This window comes from Lolium rigidum, chromosome 7 (assembly GCF_022539505.1).
Source record: "Lolium rigidum isolate FL_2022 chromosome 7, APGP_CSIRO_Lrig_0.1, whole genome shotgun sequence".
In the NCBI taxonomy this organism is placed as follows: Eukaryota; Viridiplantae; Streptophyta; class Magnoliopsida; order Poales; family Poaceae; genus Lolium; species Lolium rigidum.
The window spans coordinates 40,470,317-40,489,997 of NC_061514.1; positions in this window are offsets into that span (position 1 = coordinate 40,470,317).

The window sequence follows — 19,681 nt, forward strand, 5'->3', positions numbered from 1 at the left end:
AGCTGGATCTACTGTCCTCAGTGCACGCCCTGATAAAACGGTAAAGAATATGCATGGATGGTCGCCAGGGAATACGACTGCATACTACCGCTACTACGACCATGTACTATGTAGTGCCAAAGCGAACCATAGAAACCATTGAATCGGTTCAACACATTGTACACATTGTAGAGCATCGGTTCAAAAGTACTGACAAGAAAAGCGAACCAAGTTGTTGGTTCGATTCCTCTCCGACACAAATGCACTGGTGGTGAGCTAAATGCATGGCACAAGCATGGTACAAGCTTGAAACGGCCTGCATTTGTGATTAAAATACTGTGAAAAGCTCTGGTGTAGGTCCCAGCAGTGTCAGTGATAGCGATGCTATACATAGCAGCCAACATGCATCGATGCCAAACTCTAACAGCTTTCTATGTGAACCGAACACACATTGTACATGGTCTACCAACTCGTGCCGCGTGAGATTTGACGGATGAAACGGATGCAAAGTAGCCGTTTGTGTTTACGTGGATAAAATTCGGATCTGTTCCAGCCCAGCAGCCTAATGCATAGTGACCGGGCTTCTCCTTAAGCTGTAAACACGGTCCGAACTAGGAGTCGGAATGCGTCTACACGGCTGTAAGATGAGTCCGCACGCAAACCTTACCAAGCGATGGACGTCGTCGCTACCGTTGCCGCCAGGGAAGTCGGCAAAGCCATCGCAATTACCACCCCAGCTGGCCAAGAGACCGCACCTACGACAGGCTCAAAGCGGCTATGCCGGCCGCGATGCGAGGCTCAAGGTGCCGAAGACGGTGTCGACTAAGGAGGAAAAGCTCGTCGAGGCCAAGAAGCGACGTGACCAGTGCGCCAATGCTCGGCTGAGGGAAGCCTAGCAAGTTGCCGATGCCGCCGCGAGGGTGGCCGCCTCAATGGCCTTAGATATGCAGGCCAAAGCCAACAACCATGTGAGGCTATCGGATATCGTCGCCGAGGCCATTCTCCTCATCAAACAAGAGGCGCCAACCATGCTCGCAAGACCTCATCGGCGAGCTTTGTAAGTTCCTAGCTGGCACGACCACCCATGCAATGGTGGCCATCAATTTTTCTGCCGGCAACGCTCTCCCCAGTGTGCAGGTCCACGCGTCGTCCTGTTTCGCCGCTTGCGGCTCGTCGCTGACCGGACTGTGCGACGAGGAAGGCTTCGCGACCCCAGATCTTGACCTAATCCGTACGCGGGGAAGGAACTCAGGTCTAGGCCCTGTACGCCAGACTCGAGCAGTGCCACTGGAGAACATGCCGTACACATGCTACCTAGAGATGTACAAACCGATATGCTCGCTCGATCTCGCCCGCACGTCGTTGTTACCATGCACCATATTCATCTGACGCGCGGTGAGCCGCAAACCTACTAGGCCAATCACGGGGAAGAATCCATGCAACGCTCGCTCGATTACCAACCATTGTATTCATTGAGAAGAAGCAAGCCAAACTCGGCCAACGGACACCTGATCGATCTTGTCTTCGTCGTGAGCACTATGACCTCCGCCTACCTTTGCTACTCATAGCCCTCATGTGCTCCTTTTGAAACTTCATTTCGCACTCTGCTATGTGAACTTTATTCTTGTGTCTCTTGTGGACTAAATTAGGCGTAATTTTGAGCCAGTGTTACCGCATTTTGAATGGCATAAATGTCTCTTAAATTGCTCATTTTTGTGATGCATTTGTTTGATTGAAACATAGGTGCGCTGGGCGGAGAAAATATGTCTGGCCGTTGGGACTACCCTAACACTGATGGACATTAGTTGTCGGGCAGCTAATTTGGTATCCGTGAAGTGACCGGAATACATCAGGCTGGTCATAGTGGAGAGTAACTTAGACTAGTAACATATGCGATGTTACTAGTCTAGGTTACTACCTTCATAGTGGGTAGTAACTTATATGTGATGTCATGCATTGTGTCATTTATTATGTTGTAGACTCATTTTGCTTTGGGGTGTGTGATGTTATGGTAACATAGCTAGTTACCACCTCACTTTTTTTTTCATTTATTGGCATGCCATGTCACCAAAATGTCTTGATATGTGTGATGTTACTAGCTATGTTACTCCCACTATGAGCAGTCTCAGGCGTGATTGTGTCAATTAATTTGGGCCGGTCCAGCGGCTATTAAAGGAAAACCGCACCACCCTGAACCTTTTTCCATGTATAAGCAGAAGATTTATTACAACTCTCGTGTTTAGTACCCCCTACATTCACGTTTACCACACGAGGTTTTAGGTGTAGTTAAAGTTAACCCTAAAATTTGATTAAATATTTAGAAAAAATATCAACAGCCACAATTCGAAGTTTACTAAATTATATCGTAAGAGGTTATATTTTTGAAATTATGTGTATTTGAATTTGATATTATGAATGTTGATGATGGGTTGTTCTGAGCCGTTTCTGTTGAGCTGCATGTCTCACACTGCTTGTTCTGACTTCTCAAGAGTCAAGACTGAATGTACGTCGGGGCTAGGGACTAGGGAGTACGTAGTATGTTATAGTTCTCGCCCAGAGTTTGTAATAATCATGAGAGAAACGAGAGCGCAACTAGTGTAACGGGGGCATGCATTACACGTCATGAAGGAGGAGGCGTACATTGGTTAATATATACTACACTCTACGGACGACAACAATAGTCCATGGTTATCGGCATGAGAGAACTGAAGGAATGATTTGACCAGTCATGTAGTACTAGTATTATTGTTTTTCCGGTCCTTTGGCTACTCATCCATTAACCAATGAAATGCAGGAGATAAGGTTAATCTGGAGATAACATACATTCTTCAGAGTTTCTCTACATGCACTTGGCTGCTGCGAGGTCATAGCTGCAGGATTGGCTTCAAACTTGTCATGGCGACGCCGCCACGCCTAAGATATGCATACCAGCACTATGTACTGTATGTAAGTACTGACAGAGGGCATTTTATTGTGTGCGCGATAATGTCAACGCAGATATAGCATTAACAAGTGCGCGCACGCGTGCATGACAGAAAAATTCAGCCAGCCGGTGAGACGGATCTTCCCTTTTGAGCACGCATATGCGTTTCTGATCAGGCCGATGACCGTGAGCGAGATCATGCATATGTCTGCAGGATTGGTTTCAGACTGTCACGGCGACGCTGGCACGCCAGTGCCATCCATCAGATATCGATGGACCTCCTAATCTGCACACCAGTAAGTAAGTACAACTAGATGCCAATCTGGTGAGCGCCGTGACAGTGTCAACGCGGACATGGAACGAGCGCCGTGACGTACCGTGCCAGGATTTATCACATTAAGATTAAGAATTGCACGCGTGAGTAACTGAAGAATGCATGCAGATGCACCTCCCCGTTTGAGTAGGCGTTCTGATCGATCATGAAAACATGCCTGCAACCTGCCTCGTCCGTCCCGGCCTATCTGGAACGGTGAGTCGTCGGTCCGATCGGGTTCTACCTGTGAAGACGCGGGATGGCTAGTAAGCATTTAAGCATGGGAACTCAATTCGCACTCCATCACCATTGCATCACCTCTGCTAGGGGATGTTAGTAACTTGTGAAATGAAAGAAAACTAGACAAGAGATTTTCTCGACGAGTGATATTCATGAAAAGCTATATGTTTTTCCATTTTAGAAAAAGAAGACGCTCGGGCGAAACCCTAGCCGCTGCTGTCCCCCACGCCTCCTCCCTCAAATCTTCCTGCCGCCGTCGGAGGAAGCCGACGCGTAAAGCCCCTCCCGGCAGACGGCGGTCCATCTCATTGCCCTTGCTCAGCCACCCGCAATCTAGGTCATGCGACTACACTGTCTGATCCCCTCTGGAAAGTGCCCCCGACAAGCAGCAGAATGGAGTTGGGAAGGGTTCCAAAATCACTCACCTAATAACCCGCTGCCACCGAGAAGGAACAGGTTGCCGCCGCCGAGAAGGAACGGGTCGCCGCCACCGAAGAAGAAGAAGGGTACACTGGGGAACGGCGTGGCAGAGCGGCGTGGGCTGAAGTTTTTTTTTTCAGATGGCACGGGGATGAAGTTTCACTGGGCAATTACGTGGGACCCACCCATCTTAATGTAACCTCACACTTCCTTAAAAAACATCGCGCTAGAGCGTTGAGCCTGTTTAACCACACGTGTCACGTTTAGGGTATTTAGACACCGAGAAAGGTCGTGCGAGAGGGATTGGTGCGAACGATGTCCAATACCGCTGAAAGGCATCGCGCATAAGCTGTTTGCCCTCCATGGAGGCACTAGTGCATGAAGTTTCGAATTGACTAAGGATGCGATCTAAAACAAAAACAAAATGGCTATGCAGCATGCATTGAACAGTCGCTCCATCTCATGCTGTCGTGTAGGCTCCTTCCATGCTTATTCTTTTGTCCGCACTACTACTCTTTTAATTTTTCTGGGAAATTGGAAGGCGGCACTACTAGTGGAGTAGTGACAAAGCCTGGTTTGTTAATTACAAGTTCCGTACCGCCACTCCGCGGAGAAAGCATAGACAATGCGGATGAGCGGGAAAACCTGTTCTTCTCTCGGGACTATGGTCATGACAGCACGAGATACGTCGACCAGCTCAACACCACCATTCTCTTGAGCAACTTGTCCATTCAGCCGAATGCGTTGCAAAAGACTCTGGCTGGCCAAGTAGCAGCACGACACTAACTCGAGGCCATGTTCAACATTGTCTACCGCTGGCGTTCTCAGTTCGATGCATGGTGCCAAAACTGGGGCAGGCAAGAAGTCAGGAACCCCATGCGCCGAAAGACACGGCGATCCTACACCTCAGGATTCACTCAATTCAAGGACAGGCAAGGAGCTAGTGCGGGGCATGCACTTTCTTCAATCGAGCGAGGTCGACGACGAACCGGAGTAACATGCAGTCAGTGCAGCTCGGGCGGCACATGACCCGCAGAGCGAACCAACGGCTGTTCGTTAAGGTCGGCCAGAATTCACACGGGAGATTTCCATACCTTTCCGCGTCGGACGGGGCCAGCCGGCATCGATCGTAGAGTAGGACTCAAGGAAAAAAAAAATAGCGCGCTATAACAAAATAGCGTGGGTCTAAAAATACGCTATTAGCATGCTATAGCATGCTATTAACGCGAATAGCGCGCTATAGCACCGAAATAGTGTAGCGTCAGCTCTCCAGATATGCTATAGCGTGCTATTAGCGTTGGAATAGCGCGCTATTTTTTTCCATGTCTTGGTGGTGGTGGACCTGCAGTTGACTAGCCGCGGTTCGCGAGCAAGCACGTCTAGTGATTGCGGCGTTGGCGCCAGCACGGAGATCCTCCGGGATTGAGTTTTCTTTAAACGAAATCAAAAACTTTGCCTCATATATTAATTAAGTAGAAAGTATCTAATTTTATGGAGAAAAATCGGACGAAAACCTACAACAACATAGCTAAGTCCACACCCACAACCACCCACACACCACCACGAGAGACACACGTAGCCACCTTGATTACTCACAAAAGCTACACAAACACAAAACCATCCTGAAACTGAGTTAAATATGTTAGCGGTCTTTATATGATTTGTTTGTGTGTCTTGATTTCCCCCCGTACTTGTAATTTGCAGAATTTTATGCGCGTATGAGTTAAGTGGATTCGATTTAGTCCTGAACCAGGTTTACCGTTGAAATTGCGATGACGTGGACATGGGTCCCACTTTGAGAGAGCACATGCCCTCAAAGTTTGCACACAAAGTCATTTCTACTCTAGAGAAATCATCCTAAAGTCGATTTTTGTTTGCAGAAAAAACGTTGCCCGATGATTTTAGGTGAGGACAGGGTTATAGAAACAAGGCCGGTTTTCCCCTTCGTGGCGGTATATGGGAGCCGTCGCCGCCACGATCAACGCGGCCACCAGTGTCACCTCAATGTTGTATCCCATCCTTGAATTGTAGTCACTACACATTTCGATCGAGCGATTGCTGCCACCATCACCTCCACGTGCCTTCCTCTTCACCGCCTCCTTTTTCCCTCCTTCGAACAAAACAAAATTCTCTGGAACTGAACAATATGTGGTGCTTGTTAATGGACTAGATGCGGAGAGGGTGATATGAGAACTTTTGGAAGCGGTAATGTAAGTTCTAGATGCATGAGGGACTACATGCACATTTCAAGGGTGGTTGCTCTCCTGCGAGTGGGGCCTGCGTCCACGTGTTGTCCATGTCAGTGTAATTTTGGTGGGAAACTTGTTTAGAACTAAATCAATTCCAATTGAAAACGTCTCAAATTTTGAAAATTAGTAGTATGGAGACTAAATCGAGCGATACGCATAAACACAGACTCTCCTAGTGTATTTAACTCTCCGGGATTCCCCGGTCAGCTTTTCGGTGGTGAACTGGTGATACCGCTGGCAATGGCTGCAGATCCTATCAGGCGCGGTGCAATGCCCAGACTCCAAAGCTAGTTTAGTGCACGGCCTGGTAAAGGTAAAACGGTAACGAATCTGCATACATGTGTCTTTAGCCGAGTGTATGTGAACATTCTACTAAACATTGTTAGTGCACGGCCTGGTAAAGGTAAAACGGTAACAAAATCTGCATATACTGCTTGCTATCTTTTGGCTGGTTCAGTTCAATCTTCCAGCGAAGGTATGTATGTCGGCGGACTTGCCGCTTGCTATCATTTAGCTGGTTCAGTTCAAGGTTGGTTCTGATGTACTGTACAACTTAAGTATTGATGAAATGTTGCAACAGCTGGCTTGTTATATCATGAGTATTGGCATGCAAATATTCTGTGAGCTTTGCAAGATGTGAAGAGGTAGGAGCTGAATCAAAAAGGCGTATTATTTCTGGAATTAAAGAAAAAATTATTTTTAAAAAATAGCCTTATACCAATACATAGCGCCTCTGTATTTTCAAGTAAGAGAAACTTTTTTGCCCATCCTACCGGTGCGCAGCAACACCTTCGACGTCAGATACCCCTTCCACTAGTAGAGAAACCCCCCTTTAGTACCGGTTCCAAAGGGCCTTTAGTACCGGTTTTGGAACCGGTACTAATTATTCGGTACTAAAGGCCTCCCACCTTTAGTACCGGTTCCTACTGAACCGGTACTAAAGGTGCCTCCACGTGGGCACGGAGGAACCCGTGGGGCTGCAGACCTTTGGTACCGGTTCGTAACACGAACCGGTATTAAAGCCTATTTTGTTTAAAAAAAATTATCCATTTTTTCCAATTATTTTTCACACCCTTTTTTTTCACTCCCTCTTTTTTTTTATTTTTTTCAGAATTACTACTATTTCCATTAGTCTCTAACTACACTTAATCTCTAGTCAAATTACTTACCCGTGGTCAAACTTCCCGGTCGGTCACCCATCCTCACACTACTCCCGCACTAGCACGCTTAACTTCCAAGTTCCATCCCATTTCACTTCCAAGTGCTTCGCGCGCATGTATGTGATAGTAGTATCATATCAATCCTATTAACATGTTGGTCGATGTCACACTTTTTATCGTTTAAATTCCAAATAATTCTTTTAATAAACAAAAGTAATGATGTAATTATAATGTTGAATAAATAAATAAAATTAACTTTTTAAATTTTTATTATTTTTAGTTATTTTTTAAAATTTTAATATATTTTGCAAAACCTAAAACTTGAAAAATTGAAAATCTTATAATTTGATAAAAGTAATAGTAATATGTTAGGAGGACTCAAAAAATCTTATAATTATTATTTTAATTTAAAAAAATTAAAAATATATAAAATTCTAAATTTCTGGAAAAAAAACTAAAATCTTCCTGCTTTCATATTTTCATTTGGAATTTTGAGAATGTAAAAATTGGCTAACCGGGCAAACCCCGGTGAATTCGGATGTAACTTTTTCCCAGGATTTTTTTGATATATTATACGTTTTTTTCCGACGTCGTATGCAAAAGTTAATGCGGTTTTACCATTTTTCAAACTTTTTTTGCAAAAAAAGTCAAAATTCGAATTTCTTAATTTCACCGAATAGTAGATTGCATAACATATGAGAATCTGAAAACATTTTATTTTTTTGAATTTTTTATCATTTTCATTTGTATTTTACAGAGCAAAAAAAGGCGATCCACGGGGAGGGGGGGTGGAGGTGCGTGGGAAGCCGGAAAACCTTTAGTACCGGTTCGTGACACGAACCGATACTAAAGGTCTACCCTTTAGTACCGGTTCGTGTCACAAACCGGTACTAAAGGTTTTTCGGCGACGCTTAACCCTTTAGTACCGGTTCGTGTCACGAACCAGTACTAAAGTCCATACTGAACCGGTACTTAAAGGCTTGGACAATACAACCGAGTACTAATGCTCTCTTTAGTACCGGTTCCGTAAGGGATCCGGTATTTATGTCTTAGATGGATGAGAGGTTTTCTACTAATGTTCTGGATCGACAGATGGGACGTTGACACCAACGACACAACCAGCAGCTCCCATTGCGGGTATCCAGGCCTTCGCCTCCAATGTCGCCACGTAGTAAGAACATGAGTACAGTGACAATTGCGCTTGCAATCATTGGTCCTTGTGATAATAGTGTTGGCAGGGATTCTATTTCGGAATAGACGTGATAGTGGGTAACTGATGTTTTGCTTATCGACTAGCACTTGGCACTGATTGGGTGAAGACGTGAAGTTGTGAAGTGTGTGCCCCAATTTGTCCTACTCCAATATCTCACACATATGAAACATCATACCAAGAATCGCTATGAGAAGCTATTTATAACCATAGTTAACTAGCTACGCTTCCAGCATTTCTGTGAGCCCTTATGGCCTTATATACTGATCGTAGCTACCTCCACGGAGCTATGAATGAGTATAGCTTTATCATTTACAACACGGTAGAAGTGTGAGCACTCATTTGATCAGTGTGAGTTAATGGTGCTGTTTTTCTTAAGAGGTTTGTAACTACGTAAAACATAATTTTAAGTATAAATAAGTTGGTAAATATTGTGATACATTTTATTTTAAAAATGAAACATCAACACAACTCGTAATAAGTAAATGATGTTATAGTAACTTATTTATGAGAGCATTAATTATATCCTATATTAAAAGCAATCGGTTTACCTCATGCCATGGAGATTTGGTCATTCTAGATGAGCTAATTTCGCTCACCTTCCTCCAGCAGTTGGGTGACATGTAGCTTTCCACGACGTTTCCTTATCTCTCTCCATAACTACAGGTTAGCCAGATTTTTCTTGGATGTTTATTGCCTTCGGTGGTTTCTGTTTGCCGGTCACCCAGAACAGCCCACGAAAGACAAAGAAAGGATCTTTCACCTGATCCTCCCACCGCTTTTATTCTTCTATGGCGACTTCTCTAGAACACTCGTGTGCCACTTTGTATCCTCCTACATCTTCTCGATTACCACCACCGCTTCTCCTCTCGGGCACCACTCTTTCTTCCAATTCCTCCTATGTTTTGCTGCGGCTAGGTCGTGACCCTCCGAGCCAGAGGTCGGAGAGGAGACGATGTGATGGCGGTGGCCTGGGCTTTACCGCAGCGGGAACCGAGGACTCGAAAAGTGGCATCGAGCGGCGAACGCCGGTGTCGTTTGTGCCATGGGTCAGATCGTCCTTCGATGTCCTTGCGTTTTCCCTCGTGACGATTTGGCCGCCGCGTGACATTGGGACGGACTTGGGGTGGAGACGACGTGGTCGGAGTGTAAGCGGGATTTATTTATTTACAGCAGCCAAGCTTTTGCATAATATTATGCAGCGATGAGCGCAACAACGAGCCCAGCGTGTCTCCGCGCCTATGCTTCCTAGTTAGCCTTAATAGGGAAATACATCCTAACATCATTAAAAATGTACATAAGAATAGAGTGCACTCTTACACCTCTAGTACTTGTAGTACAACAACTCTCACGCTTTTTCAATAAATAACAATTCTTCTACATGTGGCCAAGATTATTACAGTGACAGAAACATGTAGGTAGGTTGAGAGCAAAGTTGACTTTGCTCATGCTGCTTCCACCGCCAACTCATGGACTGGCCTCGTCCAGGCTTGGCCAATTCATTTGACACGCCCATTGTGCAACCGTGGTCGGCCCTCGACCTAGCACCCCTCACTAGCAGGCATACATGGCCATGTTCGAGTAAATAGCCGCCCCTCCCTTTCATGATGCGGGCACTCCTAGCGCCATCTCGTTTTCGGCACAACCTCGGCAGCAGCAACAACCTTGGGCCATGGGGGCCACTCCAGGTAGCTAGCCCTACACGCTTCTATCGTGGCATCCTTGTCGAGCACACCGTCAGAGAGGTAACCTGACACAGGTGCTTCTCCACACATGTTCTCTAACGGTGATATCTTGCACTCTTTTCGCCCCACCCCTTGTTCATCACATTTCATTGCCAGAAAAGGTGATCTTCTTCCCATAATTCACAAAGGCTCTAGATCTCTCGTAACCACCAACTCTCCCCTACAACTCTGTACTGTCCTTCTTTCCTCCTCTCTTATTTAGAACTTGCTATCTGTTTACCAAATAACCTGTGAAAAATCATATATTTCTCGAATTTGATGTTTTTGGCTTTTCTGTCACGGATGTCCAAACGATCCAATTAATGTAATTGTCATGAAGGTTTTTTATCGATAAATTATGTTACTATGAATCCCCTATTGTTCCGATTCAACCAATTTTCACACATCTTCCTGTGTGCGGCGGGTGCTTCGGGTTTAAGAAAATATACCGAATTTTTACATATTTATGATGAGAAGTTGTATTGGCATCAGAGATCTAATGAGAAGTGATTATTGGAAGGTGATAATAACATATTTTTTCATAGAGTGGCAAACGAGAACTATGCATACCCTTAAAGATGTTGATGTAGTTATTGAGGGAACCGGGGACTTAATTAAACATGCAACCGAGTTTTATAAAAAAACGGTTTGGTCTAGCTTATGGTATTTTTTTTTCAAAATAGATAATGATTTCTGGGCTCCTCATGAAAGGTTAAGTGAGGACGATAATGTGGACTTGTGTAGAAGCATACTCTACAAAACTATATGGTGTCATGGATATGTTTTCTGTTTGTATGTCCAGAAATAAGATAAAATTAACTAGAGAGTCATCCATAAATAAGACAATATTAGATGGTATCATGCATGGATATGTTTTCTGGTATCAAAATAAGATAAAATTAGCCAGCAAGCATACTCTTCTTCTGTGTGAGGGATGGTATCATGGATATGTTTGATACGTCTCCAACGTATCGATAATTTCTTATGTTCCATGCTACATTATTGATGATATCTACATGTTTTACACACATTATATGTCGTATTTACGCATTTTCTGGAACTAACCTATTAACAAGATGCCGAAGAGCCGATTCTTCGTTTTCTGCTTGTTTTTGGTTTCGAAATCCTAGTAAGGAAATATTCTCGGAATTGGACGAAATCAACGCCCAGGGTCCTATTTTTGCACGAAGCTTCCAGAAGACCGAAGAGGGAAGGAAGTGGGGCCACGAGGCGCCGCCACAACAGGGCGGCGCGGCCTAGGGCTCGGCCGCGCGGCCCTGGTGTGTGGGGCCCTCGTGTGGCCCCCGCGTTGCCCTTTCGCCTACTTAAAGCCTCCGTCGCGAAACCCCCAGTACCGAGAGCCACGATACGGAAAACCTTCCAGAGACGCCGCCGCCGCGGATCCCATCTCGCGGGATTCGGGAGATCGCCTCCGGCACCCTGCCGGAGAGGGGATTCATCTCCCGGAGGACTCTTCATCGCCATGATCGCCTCCGGAGTGATGAGTGAGTAGTTCACCCCTGGACTATGGGTCCATAGCGGTAGCTAGATGGTCGTCTTCTCCTAATTGTGCTTCATTGTTGGATCTTGTGAGCTGCCTAACATGATCAAGATCATCTATCTGTAATTCTATATGTTGTGTTTGTCGGGATCCGATGGATAGAGAATACTATGTTATGGTGATTATCGGTCTATTACTTATGTGTTGTTTATGATCTTGCATGCTCTCCGTTATTAGTAGAGGCTCTGGCCAAGTTTTTACTCTTAACTCCAAGAGGGAGTATTTATGCTCGATAGTGGGTTCATGCCTTCATTGACACCAGGACGAGTGACGAGAAAGTTCTAAGGTTGTGATGTGTTGTTGCCACTAGGGATAAAACATTGATTCTATATCTAAGGATGTAGTTGTCGATTACATTACGCACCATACTTAATGCAATTGTACTGTTGCTTTGCAACTTAATGCTGAATGGGGTTCGGATGATAACTCTGAAGGTGGACTTTTTAGGCATAGATGCGGTTGGATGGCGGTCTATGTACTTTGTCGTAATGCCCAATTAAATCTCACTATATTTATCATATCATGTATATGCATTGTTATGCCCTTTTCTATTTTGTCAATTGCCCGACTGTAATTTGTTCACCCAACATGATTTTATCTTATGGGAGAGACACCTCTAGTGAACTGTGGACCCCCGTCCTATTCTTTACATCGCATACAATCTACTGCAATACTTGCTTTACTGTTTTCTTGCAAACAATCATCTTCCACACAATACGGTTAATCTTTTGTTACAGCAAGCCGGTGAGATTGACAACCTCACTGTTTCGTTGGGGCAAAGTACTTTGGTTGTGTTGTGCAGGTTCCACGTTGGCGCCGGAATCCCTGGTGTTGCGCCGCATCACATTTCGCCGCCATCAACCTTCAACGTGCTTCTTGGCTCCTACTGGTTCGATTAAACCTTGGTTTCATACTGAGGGAAACTTGCTTCTATACGCATCATACCTTCCACTTGGGGTTCCCAACGGACGTGTATATCTACGCGCATCAGAGCCCATCATTAAAATGAAATTCAATGACTTTGAATGTAATGATTTATGTGATCTTGGTGCAAGTATTTCTGTTATGCCTAAAAAGATTTATGATATGCTTGACTTGCCACCATTGAAGAATTGTTATTTGGATGTTAATCTTGCCGATAATGTTAAAAAGAAACCTTTGGGGAGGATTGATAATGTGCGCATTACGGTTAACAATAACCTTGTCCCCGTTGATTTTGTTGTCTTGGATATCGAATGCAATGCATCTTGTCCTATTGTGTTGGGAAGACCTTTTTTTCGAACCGTTGGTGCTGTTATTGATATGAGGGAAGGTAATATTAAATATCAATTTCCTCTCAAGAAAGGTATGAAACACTTCCCTAGAAAGAGAATGAAGTTGCCTTTTGATTCTATTATTAGAACAAGTTATGATGTTGATGCTTCTACTCTCGATGTTACTTGATTTACACTTTCTGCGCCTAGCTGAAAGGCGTTAAAGAAAAGCGCTTATGGGAGACAACCCATGTTTTTACTACAACAATTTTTGTTATATTTGAGTCTTGGAAGTTGTTTACTACTGTAGCAACCTCTCCTTATCATGTTTTTGTGCCAAGTAAAGTTTCTATGTTAAAGTTGATGTTATATTTGGGATCGCTGCGCAGAAACAGCATTGCATGTCATCACGAATTCTGGCACAAGTCTCTGTAGAAAATTTGAAAAAATCTTCCAATTTACGAGCGTGATCCTCAGATATGTACGCAGCTTTCATTAGTTTTGAGTTTTTCCATTTGAGCAAGTCTGGTGCCGTTTTAAAATTCGTCTTTACGGACTGTTCTGTTTTTGACAGATTCTGCCTTTTATTTCGCATTGCCGTATTTGCTATGTTGGATGAATTTCTTTGATCCATTAATGTCCAGTAGCTTTATGCAATGTCCAGAAGTGTTAAGAATGATTGTGTCACCTCTGAATATATGAATTATTAATTGTGCACTAACCCTCTAATGAGTTTGCTTGAAGTTTGGTGTGAAGGAAGTTTTCAAGGGTCAAGAGAGGAGTATGATATACTATGATCAAGAGGAGTGAAAGCTCTAAGCTTGGGGATGCCCCCGTGGTTCACCCCTGCATATTTTAAGAAGACTCAAGCGTCTAAGCTTGGGGATGCCCAAGGCATCCCCTTCTTCATCGACAACATCGTCGGGTTCCTCCCCGAAACTATATTTTTATTCGGTCACATCTTGTGTTCTTTGCTTGGAGCGTCGGTTTGTTTTTGTTTTTGTTTTTGTTTGAATAAAATGGATCCTAGCATTCACTTTGTGGGAGAGAGACACGCTCCGCTGTTGCATATGGACAAATATGTCCTTAGGCTTTACTCATAATGTTCATGGCGAAGTTTCTTCTTCGTTAATTTGTTATATGGTTGGAATTGGAAAATGCTACATGTAGTAATTCTAAAATGTCTTGGACAATGTGATACTTTGCAATTGTTGTGCTCATGTTTAAGCTCTTGCATCATATACTTTGCACCCATTAATGAAGAAATACATAGAGCTTGCTAAAATTTGGTTTGCATATTTGGTCTCTCTAAGGTCTAGATAATTTCTAGTATTGAGTTTTGAACAACAAGGAAGACGGTGTAGAGTCTTATAATGTTTACAATATGTCTTTTATGTGAGTTTTGCTGCACCAGTTCATCCTTGAGTTTGCTTCAAATAACCTTGCTAGCCTAAACCTTGTATCGAGAGGGAATACTTCTCATGCATCCAAAATCCTTGAGCCAACCACTATGCCATTTGTGTCCACCATACCTACCTACTACATGGTATTTCTCCGCCATTCCAAAGTAAATTGCTTGAGTGCTACCTTTAAAATTCCATCATTCACCTTTGCAATATATAGCTCATGGGACAAAATAGCCTTAAAAACTATCGTAGTATTGAATATGTACTTATGCACTTTATCTCTTATTAAGTTGCTTGTTGTGCGATAACCATGCTTACGGGGACGCCATCAACTACTCTTTGTTGAATATCATGTGAGTTGCTATGCATGTCCGTCTTGTACGAAGTAAGAGAGATCTACCACCTTAATGGTTGGAGCATGCATATTGTTAGAGAAGAACATTGGGCCGCTAACTAAAGCCATGAATCATGGTGGAAGTTTCAGTTTGGACATATATCCTCAATCTCATATGAGAATAATAATTGTTGCTACATGCTTGATGCATAAAAGAGGAGTCCATTATCTGTTGTCCATGTTGTCCCGGTATGGATGTCTAAGTTGAGAATAATCAAAAGCGAGAAATCCAAAATGCGAGCTTTCTCCTTAGACCTTTGTACAGGCGGCATGGAGGTACCCCTTTGTGACACTTGGTTGAAACATGTGCATTGCGAAGATCCGGTAGTCCAAGCTAAGTAGGACAAGTTGCGGGCACTATTAGTATACTATGCATGAGGCTTGCAACTTGTAAGATATAATTTAAGCTTTGCTCATATGCTTTATTACTACCGTTGACAAAATTGTTTCATGTTTTCAAAATAAAAGCTCTAGCACAAATACAGCAATCGATGCTTTCCTCTTTGAAGGACCTTTCTTTTACTTTTATTGTTGAGTCAGTTTACCTATCTCTCTCCACCTTAAGAAGCAAACACTTGTGTGAACTGTGCATTGATTCCTACATACTTGCGTATTGCACTTGTTATATTACTTTATGTTGACACTATCCATGAGATATACATGTTATAAGTTGAAAGCAACCGCTGAAACTTAATCTTCCTTTGTGTTGCTTCAACACCTTTACTTTGATTTATTGCTTTATGAGTTAACTCTTATGTAAGACTTATTGATGCTTGTCTTGAAGTACTATTCATGAAAAGTCTTTGCTTTATGATTCATTTGTTTACTCATGTCATTACCATTGTTTTGATCGCTGCATTCATTACATATGTTTACAAATAGTATGATCAAGATTATGATGGCATGTCACTTCAGAAATTATCTTTGTTATCGTTTTACCTGCTCGGGACGAGCAGAACTAAGCTTGGGGATGCTGATACGTCTCCAACGTATCGATAATTTCTTATGTTCCATGCTACATTATTGATGATATCTACATGTTTTACACACATTATATGTCGTATTTACGCATTTTCTGGAACTAACCTATTAACAAGATGCCGAAGAGCCGATTCTTTGTTTCTGCTGTTTTTGGTTTCGAAATCCTAGTAAGGAAATATTCTCGGAATTGGACGAAATCAACGCCCAGGGTCCTATTTTTGCACGAAGCTTCCAGAAGACCGAAGAGGGAAGGAAGTGGGGCCACGAGGCGCCGCCACACTAGGGCGGCGCGGCCCAGGCCCTGGCCGCGCCGACCTGGTGTGTGGGGCCCTCGTGTGGCCCCCCGCGTTGCCCTTTCGCCTACTTAAAGCCTCCGTCGCGAAACCCCCGGTACCGAGAGCCACGATACGGAAAACCTTCCGGAGACGCCGCCGCCGCGGATCCCATCTCGGGGGATTCGGGAGATCGCCTCCGGCACCTGCCGGAGAGGGGATTCATCTCCCGGAGGACTCTTCATCGCCATGATCGCCTCCGGAGTGATGAGTGAGTAGTTCACCCCTGGACTATGGGTCCATAGCAGTAGCTAGATGGTCGTCTTCTCCTAATTGTGCTTCATTGTTGGATCTTGTGAGCTGCCTAACATGATCAAGATCATCTATCCGTAATACTATATGTTGTGTTTGTCGGGATCCGATGGATAGAGAATACTATGTTATGGTGATTATCAATCTATTACTTATGTGTTGTTTATGATCTTGCATGCTCTCCGTTATTAGTAGAGGCTCTGGCCAAGTTTTTACTCTTAACTCCAAGAGGGAGTATTTATGCTCGATAGTGGGTTCATGCCTTCATTGACACCTGGGACAGTGACAGAAAGTTCTAAGGTTGTGATGTGCTGTTGCCACTAGGGATAAAACATTGATTCTATGTCTAATGATGTAGTTGTTGATTACATTACGCACCATACTTAATGCAATTGTCTGTTGCTTTGCAACTTAATGCGAATGGGGTTCGGATGATAACCTTGAAGGTGGAATTTTTAGGCATAGATGCAGTTGGATGGCGGTCTATGTACTTTGTCGTAATGCCCAATTAAATCTCACTATATTTATCATATCATGTATATGCATTGTTATGCCCTTTTCTATTTTGTCAATTGCCCGACTGTAATTTGTTCACCCAACGTGCTTTTATCTTATGGGAGAGACACCTCTAGTGAACTATGGACCCCGGTCCTATTCTTTACATCACATACAATCTACTGCAATACTTGTTTTACTGTTTTCTTGCAAACAATCATCTTCCACACAATACGGTTAATCCTTTGTTACGGCAAGCCGGTGAGATTGACAACCTCACTGTTTCGTTGGGGCAAAGTACTTTGGTTGTGTTGTGCAGGTTCCACGTTGGCGCCGGAATCCCTGGTGTTGCGCCGCATCACATTTCGCCACCATCAACCTTCAACGTGCTTCTTGGCTCCCACTACTGGTTCGATTAAACCTTGGTTTCATACTGAGGGAACTTGCTTCTATACGCATCATACCTTCCACTTGGGGTTCCCAACGGACGTGTATATCTACGCGCATCAATGTTTCATAAGTTTCATGGTGCAAAATTAGGTTTTCAGACTCTAAACTATGGTATTATAACTTTGCTACCCAAAGTAAATGAAGCTACGAAAATCCAACAGTTTCATCCTATTTGCTTGTTAAGATGTATTTACATGTTGATCACCAAAACTCGGTTGGAAACTTATGCTAATAAGATGTTTAGTCTCCAACTAAATGACTTTATTAAAGGTAGGAACATTTTAGGAGGTGTTTTTCCTGGCATGAAATTATCCATCATACTCATGTTAGGAAACAGGTGGTCATTGTGCTTGAACTTGATTTTGAAAAAGTTTATGATAAGGTTAACTGGGAATTTTTACTTGATTTTCGTAGGATGAGAGGTTTCTCAGATCAATGGTGTAATTTGTTGCATCAAATTTTAAATAATTAATGGTAGTATCTCTATGAAAATTAATGATGTGGTGTTTCAAAGGGCTAAGGGTGTTAGACAAGGTGATCCTTTGTCACCTTTTCTGTTTAATTCAACTGCTGAGTTGTTGACTAAAATTATCCTTATATTAAGCACAGAGTAATGACCTGATTGTGGGTATGGCTCGTGATTTGATTGAAAATGGCATTGCTATTTTACAATATGCCAATCATATTGCGATATGTATCTCCCATGATCATGAAAATGAAGTCAATTTGAAACTCTTGCTATATTTGTTTGAGATGATGCCGGGTTTGAAAATCAAAGGTTCCATTAAAAATTGAGATCTTCCTTTGCCATCTGATGCAAAATGTGTGCTCACTAGAGATAATATGAAATCAATGAAATGGAAAGTTCCTTTTGTGAGATGAATGAACATGCAAACCATCTTTTTTCCTGTTCCGTCGCTAGAGTTATTTAGAGAGTGATAGGGGATTTTTTGGGTACAAATCTGGTTAAACATTAGGCCTTGGCCTTGCGCTAAATTAATAACGCCACATCGGTGACAAGGTTCTAACTTGTCAACGCCTACAGATTGTAGACTAGGGTTTCGCGGAAAGTAGAGGGCAAGTAGATCTCGAAGGTTTCAGCCGAAAAGGTGCTCGACTACTAAAAACTAGGGTTTGTGTTGACAATGATTTGATCCTTTCTTTCTCCCTCGACTCCCGTTATATAGGAGGCGGAGCCGAGGCTTTCGTATCGTACAAGTTACAAATAGTGAGAGGCTCTTTGAGTCCGTCCCGTACAATTACAAATCTCTTTATTCCTAATCTATCTTTATCTTCCATATCGACGTTCTATTGGGCTTCCGGACTTTGTAATCTTCGGATCGTGGGCCTTCAGTTATCCCCGGGTATCTTATTCGGCAGGCCCATTCAGGATGCCTATGTCAATCGGCAAAGTACATAGTGCTGAAGATCAGCTTACATGCAACTCACACCACATGAAAGAATCAATAAGAAACATAACATCGCGGGCGAGGCCCTCGTCCCTCCGCTTGATCAATATCGGAGGAGACACGCTGGGAAGGACGGCCATTGGAGAGCACCAGTCTTCGACATCACTTGGCCAGCCGTCGAAGTAAGAACACCCGCTTCCGCCTCCGAAGAAGGACCCTACCTTCTCGCCCAGGATCGAGGGCGCCGCACCGTCGCGAGGGGAAAATCTCCCCAGAGCACGGAGGTCATACGGGACGGTAGCCCAGGTCAGGAGAAGAGACAAGAGCACCTCCGCACGTGAACCCACGAACATCATCTGCAACCGCCGCAAAGACCAACCAACAAGACGCAAGCTTTAGAATTGCAGCCGCCGAACGAAGACACGGCAGAGCCGCCACTAGCAAACCCCCGGAACACGTAGCTCGTCACCCCTCGACCAACCAAGGCGGCGCCTTCAGTAAGGGAACGGCGTCACCGCGCCGCCGCCCATTCCAAAAGAATTGGGTTTTCACCTGGGTGGAGGAGGGGGGAAGGAAGATGAACCTCATCGATGCCTCCAAGGAGGGGAACGGCCAAAGCATCATTGCCGACGTGACCACCCTCATCAGTCAAGGGTTTCCCCCGGCCCAGTGCTTCCAATCCCTACGCCCTGACGTTGCAGACCCAACGAGCTCGTCAGGCACCAGCCACAACAGGGTGGAACCGTGCGCTGAGGGAGCGCCGTCTCCAGATCTGAGGTGGGGGAGGGGTCCTCCGCCCCACAAGCAGCAACCTCTGCTCCCTCGCCGCCCGCGCAGCCAAGAGGAGCAGCCCACAACACCGGATGGCGCCCCTGCCGTCGGCGGCGCCGCCCTCAACCCTCGAGGCTTCCGCCTCAGATCCCAGGCTCC